The sequence below is a fragment of the Hemiscyllium ocellatum genome, chromosome 2 (assembly GCF_020745735.1).
Source record: "Hemiscyllium ocellatum isolate sHemOce1 chromosome 2, sHemOce1.pat.X.cur, whole genome shotgun sequence".
NCBI classification, from domain to species: Eukaryota; Metazoa; Chordata; class Chondrichthyes; order Orectolobiformes; family Hemiscylliidae; genus Hemiscyllium; species Hemiscyllium ocellatum.
Window position 1 is genome coordinate 33,788,016 of NC_083402.1, and position 14,072 is coordinate 33,802,087.

Sequence of the window (14,072 nt, forward strand, 5' to 3'; positions counted from 1 at the left end):
AGATGTAATGTTTTTTGGAGGAAGAGGACAGGTTTTGTCACCAATGCCTTAGCTAATATTTATACCTCCAATATCAGGAAAAATGTTACCTAGTCATTGACACATTTCTGTTTGCTGAACACAAATTGACTGCCACTTTTTCTCTATTACAGCACAGACTGTACTTTTAAAAGTACTTCATTGGCTAAAAAGCACTGAGACATCTGGTGGTCATGAAAATGTTGTAAATTCAAGTATTTTTGGTGTAGCCAATACTTTATATACAAAATTAATGGGTTGAACAAAACCTGAGAAAAATGGATTTTAATACTCAGCTGTTGGAGCTAGAATTTATCTTGGGAGATAAGGAAATGACTGAGAAGCTAAATAAATACTTTGTATCAGTCTTCTGGTTAACATTCCAGAATTCCTTGAGAACAAAGGCACCAGTGCAGAATGGGGAACAGGGAAAATAAAAGTAGTCCTGAATGTTGATTAATCTTCTGACCCATTGATCTACATAGTGTTGAAAGAGGTGGCTGTAGAGATCATGAATTGTGACCATCTTCCAAAATGGGGATTGTTCCTTGACATTAAAATTTGCAAATGTAGCTACATTACTTAAGAATGAAAGGAGAGAGGAAACAGGGAACTACAGAACTTTTCAGCCTGACATCAGTATTAGGAAAATCTATTAAGTCTGTAATAACTGGACACTGAGGAAAATAACGTTCTGGTTCTGATGAAGAGTCACTAGACCTGAAATATTAATTCTGCTTTCCCACAGCTGATGCTGCTAGACTTGCTGAGTTTCTCCAGAAATTTCTGTTTTTATTTCAGATTGCTAGCGTCTTGGTTTTATTATATAACTGAAAAGTAATGGTCAGATTGACTGAGTCAACATTGTTTTCTGAAAGAGAAATAATGTTTGACAGATCAGTTGGGAATTTTTTCAGAATGTAACTAAAAGGATAGATGAGCAGGATCTTGATGTGTGTATTTGAATTCTCAAAGGGCTTTCGATTCGGGTCCCTCACATGAGGTTCAGAAAATTAAAGTACATAGGATTGGGGTAATCTATTGGCATGGGGTAATCTATTGGCTAATAGATACAAAAGAGAGAAGAATAAATCAGTCCTTCCCAGGTTGGCATCCTGTGACTGGTTGGATACCACAAAGACCATTGGATGTTGGGACCAAATCTATTTTTGAAGTTTGCTAATGACCCCAAACTAGGTGGGAAGTGTTGTGAGCAGAATGCAAAGATGCTTTAAAGGGATTTGGGCTGAATGAAGAGACAAGAACATGACAGGTATAATATAGTATGGCAAGATGTGAAGTTAACCATATAGGTAGAAAAAATGGAAGTAGCATAATTCTTGAATGGTGAGGAATTGGGAAGAATTGATGTCAAAAGGGACCTGGGTGCCCTAATTCATTGCTCACTGTATCAGGATGTCATCGTTCAGTGACTAATGAAGAAGCCAAATGACATGTCAATCTTCATAGAGTCCATACAGCATGTATATAGATCCTTTGGTCCAAATAGTCCATGCCAGCCATGTACCCAAAATAAGCTAGACTTAAGAGTAAGAAATGAAAATAGCAAGATATAGCTTAAAGAGAGTCCATCAGGGAGTCAGGCATCTTTCTGTACTTGTACATAGCTTTGAGACTGCACATGGAATTTTAGTGAAGTGCATGTGTGTAGACTTTTACTGAAGAGAATGATATACTTGCCATAGAGAGTGTGCAATAAAGGTTCACCAAACTGATTTCTGGGATGGAGTTCGCTCCTCCTACGTTGAGAGATTGAGGAGGTTGGGCATGTAGATTAGAAGAATGAACGATGAATCCATTGAGACTTAGAAAATTCTAATAAGGTATGCCACGTAAATGCAGGAAGAATATTTCCAGGTCACGAAGGTTTAGATATACATCCTCCTAATTTCTTCAAAGCTGTGTGGGCTTACAAGGTTCATGCGTGGCAGCAGTCCAAGAAAATAGATATCATTTCATCGACATAAGATCAACACGCTGACCAGCATGTTGTGGACCTTCAGCTACCCATGCCGCTTAGCAGGAACATTGTTCGAGATCAAGCGGACACCGTCTCAGATTGATGGATGGAGTACTTGAGACGAGAGGAAGGAGGATTTCTTCACTTCAAATTAAACACATTGTGAACTCTCCAACTCTGCCAGCACTTGTCCCAGACATTGATCAGAGAGGTCGGTAAACTTGGAGTCCAAATCACTCTGCAAGCTACTCAAACACAGATCTGGAGTCCACTTTCAACCCATCAAATGAATTCTATGATCAGGGTTGGTTGTGCACCTTGGACGATATTAGGAGACTAAACTAAAGATATTAGAGGGCTTTATGTGTTGGTTTTCCCATTGGCTTAGTGGGCAACATTGTTGCGTGATGTGCTATAGCTGACATTTTGCCGATTTAAATGTTTAAACTATGCTGACACAGGTAATTCTTTAACATGACGGTTGTGTTCTTGTACAACCCTGCATTATAGAAAAATTGCGCTTCAATAACAGCACTAAAAGTCTTGGCGATGTAATCGCGTTACAGCCAACACGTATTAAAAGTTTGCACTTTAGAAACAGTGCTCACAATTTGACAATCCCATTGTAGTGAATTCATGTTAATGGAACGCATGTTCTAGCAGAGTGACCTGTAATTTCCATTGCATCGAAAGGAGCACTGATTGGTCACACTGTCATTGAATGAGATCAGCTTAAAAATCAACCAGTATTTTTATATCTAATCCCTAGTAAGTTCTACCTTTGTGTTTGTGATGAGATGCAAAATGAGAATTCCCTGATGTTCTTCTTTGTCAAATAACTTGCTGACAGTGATTGGCTAGGCTAATGGAAGAATGGCAACATAAACTAGATCCTGAACAACTGCCATCTGATGAATTATCGCAAATATGTCACAGCCTGGAACAAGATAGGTAGAGTAAAAACAGCTTTATTCTGATGCCCAATTTCTTCAGATTGATCCTGTGCAATAACTATAAATAAAAGGGGTAGAAGTAGACATTTTTGTTCTCTAAGCCTAGTGTGACATTGTGAGAAAATAGTTGAGCTTCTAAATCATGTTCATGCATTATTCCTATACCCCTTTCTTTCCTTATTAAATTACTATTGATTGATGTCTTGAATATATGATGCTGAGCAGCCATAGTCCTCTGAATAGGCAATTCTAGAAGGTCCTGCCACAACTTCCTACCTTAATCTCCTGACTCCACAGAGCCTGCTTTTGCCTCCTTCCCAAAATTCACAAACAGAATTTCCTGGCCATACCCTGTCCCTGCCCCACTGAATTTATTTCTTCCTATTTTGACTATATTTTCTCTTCATCTAAATTCTTCCCGGCTACTCCTGATGCTTTGATAGTTCCACCATTTCCAGTTTCCTGGCCTCAGTTGCCTCTTCACCTTGGGTGTGGAATCGCTATATTCCTTCATCCCCTATCAAGATGATTTGAAAGCTCTTTGAAGGAAGAAACAAAGGAGATCTGAACAATCCCCATCCACCACCAACTTCCTTCACCTGGAGGACTTTGTTCATTCTTTGAACAGTTTTTTTCTTTACTTTCTATCACTTTCTCTAAATAAAAGGTGTGTCTTTGGGTGTTTATGGAGGTCCCATCATGCCTGTCTGTCTGTGGCATATATGGAACACACTTTGTTGCAATCCTATTCATGTCCTCTCCCTTAACTTTTTTTTCCAGCACATCGTTCACTTAATTGGTGCTGCTTTCGGATCTCATCCAGAATCGGAAAAATTCATTCATTTGTGTTTCATTTCATTTCATTTTCACCTGGTCCATCACTGACTGTCGTCCTCCTTTCTTTTATGGCTTTGTTTCCATTTTTGGGGATAGGCTATCTACTAATGTTCATTACAAAACCAGGATCCATAGTTACCTTGACTATGCTTCCTCTCACCCTACTTCCTGTAAGGACTCTGTTCCATTCTTGGTTTCTCAATCTCTGTCATGTGTCTTCCAATGATGCCACTCTCCATGGGGTGCTAGCCACATGTCATCCTTCTCCTCAACTGAGAATTCATTCCATCTCCATGGCTAACAGGGCTTTCAGCTGTTTCTGACCCACCTTCTGCATTTTTGCCCTCATCTATTCCTCTCCCTCCCAGAACAATTATAAAAGTCCCCAGGTCCTCACTTTCCATCCCACCAGCCTCAGCATTTAAAGGATCATCCTCTACCATTTCTGCCAACTGCATTGATATGCCACAACTGAACACACATTCCCTTCCCCTCATCTGTAAGCGCTGTTTGTGACACTCGCGGTTCAATCATCTGTCACTCCCACCACTTTTTCACAACACACTCCTCCACCTGCTCCATGTACGTACGTACATACATACATACATACATACATACATCATGCATTATCTTGACACCAGAGTCTTTTCATCTGCTTGATCCCCAGTCCAAAGCCGGTTGGTTATCTCTTACAGAGAAGGCTGATTGTCTTCCATGATTTCAAAAGTGACTGATAAGGCCAATTCAAGTTATCTAGGTTTTACAGCATATAGAGCATATGTTGTCATATGGGATGTCTGGTTATATATTATTGGTTTTGTTGAAGTACAGATTTGAGACGGGCCAGGGAATCTCTTGTGGACTCAGACCTGTAAGCCTCTCTTGATCCTTCCCGGAGGTTGTACTCTTTGGTAGTCTGGAATAAAAATCTCTTATAGACAGTTTAGTTTAACTTTAGTCATCCCTTTTATTTTACCAGTAGCATCACTATTACAACATAACACTGAAATCTATAAGCCAGGCTAACTCAAGTTCTAAAACCTTAGGAGAGTAGCTCTTCCTTTAAGAGCTCTCAAAGATTACTCTCTCCTTCTGTCACAGATAGGCTTCCTTAACCTGAGAATGCAACTTTTTAAAAAAAGGTTTTGTGATTTATACATGAAAGAAGTGAAACTATCACTGTATTCTAACAGATGAAAGGCTTAACAGACAATCAGTTTTTCAATGTATAATTTCAGTTACATCACACTGTAAATTTTTGCTATAAATTCTGTTAGGATCGAGCCCTCCACTACTACCTGATGAAGGAGCATTGCTCCGAAAGCTAGTGTGCTTCCAAATAAACCTGTTGGACTATAACCTGGTGTGTGATTTTTAACTTTGTACACCTGTCCAACACCGGCATCTCCAAATCATTAATTTCATAAGGGAACAGTGTGAATGTTATCACTTGTTTACACAGATTCATTGATGTTAAGGCAAATGTTCTTAATTGTCTTAGAGCATTCTGTTATCACTTGATGAGAACAGATTTTTTTTACCTTCTGCACATCTTGGGCTTCCCCTTGTTGTGGCCTGATGCCTCCCTGCCTGTTGGCTTATTTTCTAGTGTGCATCAAATGTGTTCTATAATTCAGCATTACATTTAATCTAAATGTTTAAGGACAAGTTTTAAGGCTATCGACTTTCTCAGTTTGGATCATGGCTTGTTCTTTTTGCAGCTGTTGCTTTTCCTCTTCGAGTCATAGAGATCTATAGCACAGAAACAGGCCTTTTGGTCCATCGTGTCTGTGCCAGTAAAAAGGCCATCTAACTATTCTAATTCCATTTTCCAGCACTTGGCCCATATTCTTGAATGCCTTGGCATCACAAGTACACATCTAAATACTTCTTAAACATGATGAGGGTTTCTGCCTCTACCACCCTTATAGGCAGTGAGTTTAAGATTCCCACTGCCCTCTGTATGAAACTTTTTTTTGTCACCTCTCTTCTAATCCTTCTGTCCCTTACCTTAAATCTATGCCCCCTAGACAATTATCCCTCCATCAAGTGGTAAAGTGTTTCCCTTGTAAAGTACTTGCTTATGTGATTGTGAATCTTAAAATGCTGGGATCCTTCTCATAGTTGCTGCCTCAATTTGGTTCACTCCAAGATAATGGTTTCTGAGTAGTTGCTGTCAAAGTTGCATTTCTTCATTTTGGCTTTTGGCACCTCCCTTGAAGTGCTTTTTCTCTCTTCCTCTGGTCCTCCCCCTCCTCTGTCCTAATTGAGCTGGGAGAAGGCGAGAAGGGATGAAAGGCTATATTCAGGGAAACAGTTTGTGATCTGATTTAGAAAAGAATTGTACTCGAGTAATAGTTGAATTTTTGGTTACTTTTTAAGGTTACATTTATGGGGTTGCCTATTACATGGATATTACTTTTAAGGGGCTAAAATTCATGCCCATCAAAATTCATACAGCATCATTAGCAGAAGCCCAATTGATCTCTAAAACAAATAAAGAGAAATAAGCAAATTACGGTAATTTTGAAAACCCAGAGTGGAACACAACAACCACCGACTGGAAGACCGGGAGCGGGCCGGAGCAACCGGCAGACTGGAAAGCTAGAGTGGGATGTGATGGCCAGCAAACTGACTCATAAACATTGATTTGTTATCTGTAAAGAAGGGTTGACTTTACACAAGATATATGGAAAATTCCTGGTTATTTGACCAAAAATAAGGGTCAACCTTTACATGAAATTGACTGTTACTTGAGAAAAATAGTATTTAAAAAAAATTGCCTTTCAGCTGGTCCATTTCACTAACCTATTCCTGCTATACATATATCTGCTAAATTCCCACAATGAAAACTGATACCACATAGTAGTACCAATACAATATGATTCCATGTCTTATGTTTTGTATGACATACAACAAAGGGGATTTACACTTGGAGGATTGGGGCGTAGCCCTGGTGTTAGGTGAATACTTTGCACCTGTCTTCATCAAAGAGACTGATGCTACCCAGAGTCATAGAGATGTACAGTATGGAAACAGACCCTTCGGTCCAACCCATCCATGCCAACCAGATACCCTAACCCTGTCTAGTCCCACCTGCCAGCACCTGGCCCATATCCCTCCAAACCCTTCCTATTCATGTACCCATCTCTAAATGCATCTTAAATGGTGCAATTGAACCAGTCTCCACCACTTCCTCTGGCAGCTCATTCCATACATGTACCACCCTCTGTGTGAAAAAGTTGCCCCTTAGGTCTCTTTTATATCTTTCCCCTCTCACCCTAAACCTATGCCTTCTAGTTGACTGCCTGACCCCAGGAAAAAGACTTTGCCTATTTACCCTATCCATGCCCCTCATAATTTTGTAAACCTGTATAAGGTCACCCCTCAGCCTCCGACGCTACAGAGAAAACAGCCTCAGACTGTTCAGCCTCTCCCTATAGCTCAAATCCTCCAACCCTGGCAACATCCTTGTAAATCTTTCTGAACCCTTTTAAATTTCACAACATCTTTCCGATAGGAAGGAAACCAGAATTGCACGCAATATTCCAACAGTGGCCTAACCAATGTCCTGTACAGCTGCAACATGACCTCTCAACTCCTGTACTCAATACTCTGACCAATAAAGGAAAGCATACCAAACGCCTTCTTCACTATCTATCTACCTGCGACTCCACTTTCAAGGAGCTATGAACCTGCACTCCAAGATCTCTTTGTTCAGCAGCAATCCATCAGACCTTACTATTAAGCGTATAAGTCCTGCTAAGATTTGTTTTCCCAAAATGCAGCACCTCGCATTTCTCTGAATTAAACTCCATCTGCCACTTCTCAGCCCATTGACCCATCTGGTCAAGATCTTTTTGTAATCTGAGGTAAGCCTCTTCGCTGTCCACTACACCTCCAATTTTGGTGTCATCTGCAAACATACTAACTGTACCTCTTATGCTCGCATCCAAATCATTTATGTAAATGACAAAAGACTATGGTGAGAGAATGGAACTCAATCACTGGAAAGGTTCAGATTAATAGGGTAGAAGTGTTGGTACTTAAAGTTGATTAGGCACTGTGACTGGATGAAATCCATCCAAGGGTTTTGAAGAAAGAAAGAAAGAATGGAAATTACAGAGGCACTAGCCACAATCTTTGTCTTCTTTAGACTTGGAATGATGCCAGAAGACTGGAAAATTGCAAACGTTAAAGTCTTGTTCAAGGAAGACGGTAAAGATAAACCCAGAATTACAGGCTAATCAACTTTTCCTTCAGTGGTGGGGAAGCTTCTAGACACAATCTCTTGGGATAGAATTAATTGTTAAATGGAAAAAAAATAGTGAACTGATTAGGAAGAGTTCTAAAGGGGAAATCCTGTTTAACTAATTTGCTGGAGTTTTTGTTTTAAAAGCATCAGAAAATCTCAATAAGGGTATTGCTGTTGATGTGGTGCACATGGACTTTCAGAAGGTATATAAAACAGAGCCACAGAAGCGATTTTAGGTCTTGGAATAAAATCAATAGCAACATGTATCCAAAACTGGCCAAATGACAGGAAACAAAGAATAACGCTCAGTAGATTTTTTTTTCAGGTTGCAGGAAGGTTTGTAGTGGAGTTTCCCAGAGCTCAACATTGGAACCCTTGCTTCACCTGACGTATATTAATGATCAAGATCTTGTGTGCTGGTGGCTGTTTCAAAGTTTGCAGGTGTCACGACACTTGGAAGAATTGTAAAATTTGAGAAGGGCAGTGCTGGACTCCAGAAGGATATAAACAAGTTGGTGATGTGAGCAGATAGGTGGCAGATGTGTTCCAATGCAGCAAAGTGTGAGGTGATGCATTTTGGTGGGAAGAACACTGAAAAACCATATAAATAGGGGTACACTTAAAAGGACGGGTGCAGGAGAGAGGAACCTCTGTGTATATGTGCAACATCATTGGAAGTGGCAGGACAGGTTGAGCGGTAAATGAGAGTATCCTCAGGTTTATTATTAGGGGCATACAATACAAAAGCAATAAGGTGATATTAAACTTGTGTAAAAGACTTCCTAAACCTCAGTTGAAGTATTGTGTGCAGTTCTGGGTACCACATGCTGAAAGAATGGGAATGCTTTGGAGAGATCACGTAGGTGATTTATAAGAATGGTTCCAGGATGAGGAACTTCCGTTACGAGGATAGATTGAAGAATTTGGGGCTGTTCTCCTTGGAGAGAAGAAGGCTGAGAGAAGTAATAGAGATTTACAAAAATCGGGTTTGATAGAGTCGATAGGGAGAAACTGTTTCTGTTTGTAAATGGAACAGGAGAGCATAAACTTAGTGATCTGCAAAAAAAAAGCAAGGGTGAAATGTGAAAGAAAAAACATTTTCACGAAAATGCTGCATGCAGTTCTGGTCACCCTACCTGAGAGAGAATACTATTAAACTACAAAGAGTGCAGAAAATACTGGCAGGTTTGAGTTAGAAGGAGAGGTTGGATAGGCTGGCACTTTCTTCCCTTGGAGTGTAGGAGACTGAGGGGTGACCTTTATAGAGGTCTATTGAGGTCCATGCTGTGAATCTGACCAGGTTTCTCTCTCTAACTTATAATTGAGTAAAACATACATTTCAGGTTTTGTCTCCTAAATAGAGAACAATGTTCTTTAGCGGAAAAAAAAACAATTTATACAATGACTATAGGCCTAAGAATGATTCTTGGCTTAAGAATAGGATTGTCTTATGCTCGGTCTTTTTATACATTACATTTAAATAAGGTCATCTCCTCCTTCTAATCTTCAAGGTATTTGGATCAGTCACTTCCATCATGCTGTGTAAGACACTCTTCCAAGGAAATTCATGAATCAATCTAGTGAACCTTTTATTGTGTTGTCTCTGGCGAATATATCCTTCCTTGGGTACGAAGACTAAAAATGTACACACTACTGTCATCAGATCCCAATATAATTTACTGTTATACTCACATCCTTTCAGAATGAAACTAATATACCATTTGTTCTCCTAATTTCTTGTTGTGCCTACATGTTAACATTTATGATATTGTGTTTAAGGGGACACCATTTCTCTGAATACCAACATGTCCCATTCTCTCACTGTTGGAAGGAAAAATAGAAAAGCCCGTTCTTTTAACAATGTAAATAACTTGACAACTTCCCATTCTATTTCACCTGCAACATTCTTCCCTCGTCACTTAAGCTGTCTATATCACTTTTCAATCTCCTTGTCCTTACCCTAGCCTATTTTCCTATCCAGCTTTGTACTAGCTAACTTGACTGTATTACATTCAATGCTGTCATCTATATCACTGATAGAGATGGTAAAGTTTTGAGATTCAAGCACTGATCTTTATCATATCATGCTTGTAACAGTGTGTCAATTCACTAAAGACCAACTGATTCCCATTTGTGATGTGTCCTAAATCCAGTATATAACTTTCAACCCCAGGAGCACTAATTCAGTCCAATAACTTTTTGTGAGACGAGATCAAATTCTTTTTAAAAATTCAATTATGCTGCACCCACTGGCTTTACCTCATCTGCCCAATTAGTTATGATTTTGAAAATACTAGCAAGTTTGTTAAACACAGTTTCTGTTTGGTGTAACCCAACGCAGATTTATCAATTGTATGAAGATTTTCTAAGTGTTCTGTTAGCAGTCTCTAACAATAGATTCATCACAGCTGGTGTCGTGCTAAGTAGGTTAAAACCTCCCTCCATTTTTTTGAATAGTAAGGGTTATTTTTGTTACTTTTGAATCCACTTCCTTACCTTTTTCTCCCACCATACCCAATCCAAGCACAATAAAACTGCGACATTCTAAGCCCTTTCTGTTCTGAAGGAGTCATATTGGACTCTAGCATTAACTCTACTTCGCTCCACAGACTCTGGTCGACCTGCTGAGTTTCTCCAGCATTTATTTTTGTTTTTATTCCCAGCATCTGCAATATTTTACTTTTTATTAGGAGAAAGATCCTTCCTGCTTCTAATCTTGTCAAATGCTGTAGGAGTTTTGTGTGCTTAAATCACTTCTCATCTAAGCTCAGAAAATATAGTCATGATTTGGGGTATACAAAGTTAAAAATCACACAACACCAGGTTATAGTCCAACAGGTTTAATTGGAAGCACACTAGCTTTCGGAGCACCACCTGATGAAGTGGCACTCCGAAAGCTAGTGTGCTTCCAATTAAACCTTTGGACTATAAACCTGGTGCTGTGTGATTTTTGACTCAGAAAATATAGGCTGAGTCACAATATCATGGGACAATCCTGTCAACCCAGGGACTCTGGTGAATCTTCATTGAGCTCCCTCTATCGCAAGTATGTAATTGTTTCGGAGTGAAGAACAAAATTGCATACAATACTCCAGGTGTGGTTTCATCAAGGCTGGACACAATTGCAGCAAGACTCATTTATTCCTGAACTTGAAACCCTTTTGTAATATTGTATGTGAATAACATTTCTAATTACTTGAGGCAGGTTCATGGTAACTTTCAGTGTTTTATGAACAAGGATGCCTAAGTTCCCTTGGTTATCAACATTTCTTAATTGCTCACTTTTATGTTTCTATTTTTCCAATCAAAATGGATAATTTCATATTTTGCCACATTACATTCTACTTGCCATATTCTTACCCACTCACTTAGCATGTCTAAATCCCCTTAGTGTCTACGCATCCTTCTCAGGTGGGTGTGCAAACCAGTCATGCAGTGCTTGGGACAAATATAGCCACAATGTCACTTTGCATGTAATTTGACAATCGTACACATGATCAAACGGTACTTTTAAAAAAAAGAACATATATTTGACATAAAATCTATTTCAATTCAGTCCCTTCTGTAGGTTCGTTAGGTGTTACTGGAGTTTTTGGGAGAGCAATCAATCAAACTTCGTTTTAAATGCTCGGTGTTTAAATAGGTCCAATTACTGATGTCATCTGAATGGCTCCATTAACGAATTTGGAGAATTAGAAATATGTCAAGTAGAGAATACGTTTACATTGAACACTATCCTAAAACCACACACTTCTAAAATTTTTAAAAACAATATTTATGTGAACGTGAAACTGTTGTTCAATTTTGATAGCAACGTAGAAGTATAAAAATTGAACTTTCTATCTTGTTAATATATTTTTAGGTGAACATGGTTTTCATCCTTAAATTGCAATTGAGGAAAGAAAAAAATGTTGGTAATATGTTGTTTCACCCTGATCGAGATTAACTGCAAGTGACTGTGCCAAAGGCCAGAGAAATCTCTAATTCAAATCCCAAACATTTATGGCAGTTGATCTCCTCCATATTAGCAATATGTGTATTTTGATTAGTCGCAGCTTCCCTGACCAAACCTGAATATAATGCCTCCTAGTGTTAAGTAGCCTATCAATACCCTATGTTGAATCCTGTGTAAGGTAAAGTTGCATTGTCCCAGAGAACTAAAAGGCTGCTCTCATTAGAGACACACTAGTAATAATTTAATCAGAGGATCACTATGCTTCAGGCAAGAGGTGATTTGAAAAGATGGGAACTTTATGGTGACCTCAATTGGAATGGGATTTGAACCCATGCTGTTGGTATCACTGCATCGTGAACCAGCTGCCCAGCCAACTGGGCTAACCAGTGTTGGGGAGAAAGTGAGGTCTGCAGATGCTGGAGATCAGAGCTGAAAATGTGTTGCTGGAAAAGCGCAGCAGGTCAGGCAGCATCCAAGGAACAAGAAATTCGACGTTTCGGGCATAAGCCCTTCTTCCTGAATGCTGCCTGACCTGCGCTTTTCCAGCAACACATTTTCAGCTCTAACCAGTGTTGGGGTTGGGTTAGATCAGTTGGGTTGCAATGCAGAGTGATATTGCAAAATGACAATTTAACACCGTATTGAAGCCTTTGAGGGGAAAGGTTGAAAATAATTTCTAGAATATCTGCAAAATAAGCTTCAGTCTGGTGACACCAAAAAAGACAAGCATTATGATCCCACCTGATGGCAAAACTGGACAATTCACATTTTGAAGCCTGACTTGATCGTATACTTAATTTTTGCAGTTAGTTAAGATAGCAGGAATCTCTGAAACATTCACACAAGGCTGCAAATAGAACAAAACCATATATTCAGAAAACAGAAGGATCTTGACACAGATATCAGAACAAAGTTTCAACCTGTTTCTAATGCTACCCATAACAGGGACTCTCCTGGAAAGAAATTACTCCTATTTTAAGAGCAAATTACTGCAGACGCTGGAATCTGTGCTCAAAACAAAATAAAGCTCCTGTTTCAACTTCTTAAAATAAGTTTACTTGGCTAACTTTCCACAGTTTCTTTAACTTGAACTATGGGCATATTTTACGATTCCTTGAGTCAGCTGGCAGGAACTTTCAGAATTTTGACGGCCTAAACCTACTTAGATTTAACGATTTGAAGATGTGTGGCTTTGAAGCTCCATAGAATAGAAATCATTTCTGCTGAAGTGACTGGTTCACTTAACTGTTCTGACTCCCCTGCTAGGAGAAACTGTTCAACCTTCTGAAATGAAATCTGCTGAAGTAAACCTTTGAACCTTCTCTGAAGTCAAAGCTAAACTAAGGGCGTGAAATGGCCTGCCTGCAAGAGTGGTAGACTCACTGAGGTTAAGAGCATTTAAGTGGGCACTGGACATAACATATGGATAGTAATGGAACAGTGTAGGTGAGATAGACATCAGATTAATTTCACAGGTCGGCGCAACATTGAGGACCAAAGGGCTTGTACTGCGCAGTAACATTCTATGTTCTAATTGCTTTAATGTGCTTACTCTCCCTGTCATAAGCCCTACAATATTAAAGATGAAACCTTATTACAATTAAGACTGCAGGCAGTCACTGCACTGCAATGCGTGCTTTCTTGGAGTTAATGCGTTTAGGAGATTGTTCCAGATTGCTTTCTGACCTGTATATGTTGGAAAAAAAAATGATCTCGCACCTGATCACATCCATCCGCCTCTATTTTGAAATGCAAATCCTAAAGTATAATACTCCTGAATATCACACATGTCGGTCCTTTGCAGGCTCAGCAACCTGGAGAATGTGATTCTGTTGGTCATAAGAGAGTTTAAAAATTATGTACTAGCTTTTATTTGCCGAACTCTGTTTCTAGCCTGCATTTGCTACATCATTGCAGTGTTTTTGCAATCTGTTTTGTCTAAATTGGAAAATCCAGATTAGCAATAGAATTGCTATTAGCTATCAAAGTTGCAGTGACTCATCTGTCGAGTTTGCCCCCATTCATTCCAATTGTTCTTGCATTCTGTTTTGTGGAACTATATTTACACATATA

At 39.2% G+C, this 14,072-nt stretch overlaps 1 protein-coding gene across 1 annotated transcript in view; it reads left to right on the plus strand.

The window, feature by feature from the left end:
• cdk7 (cyclin-dependent kinase 7) overlaps window positions 1–14,072 on the plus strand; it is a 51,471-nt gene that overhangs the window by 793 nt on the left and 36,606 nt on the right. The window lies entirely within an intron of this gene.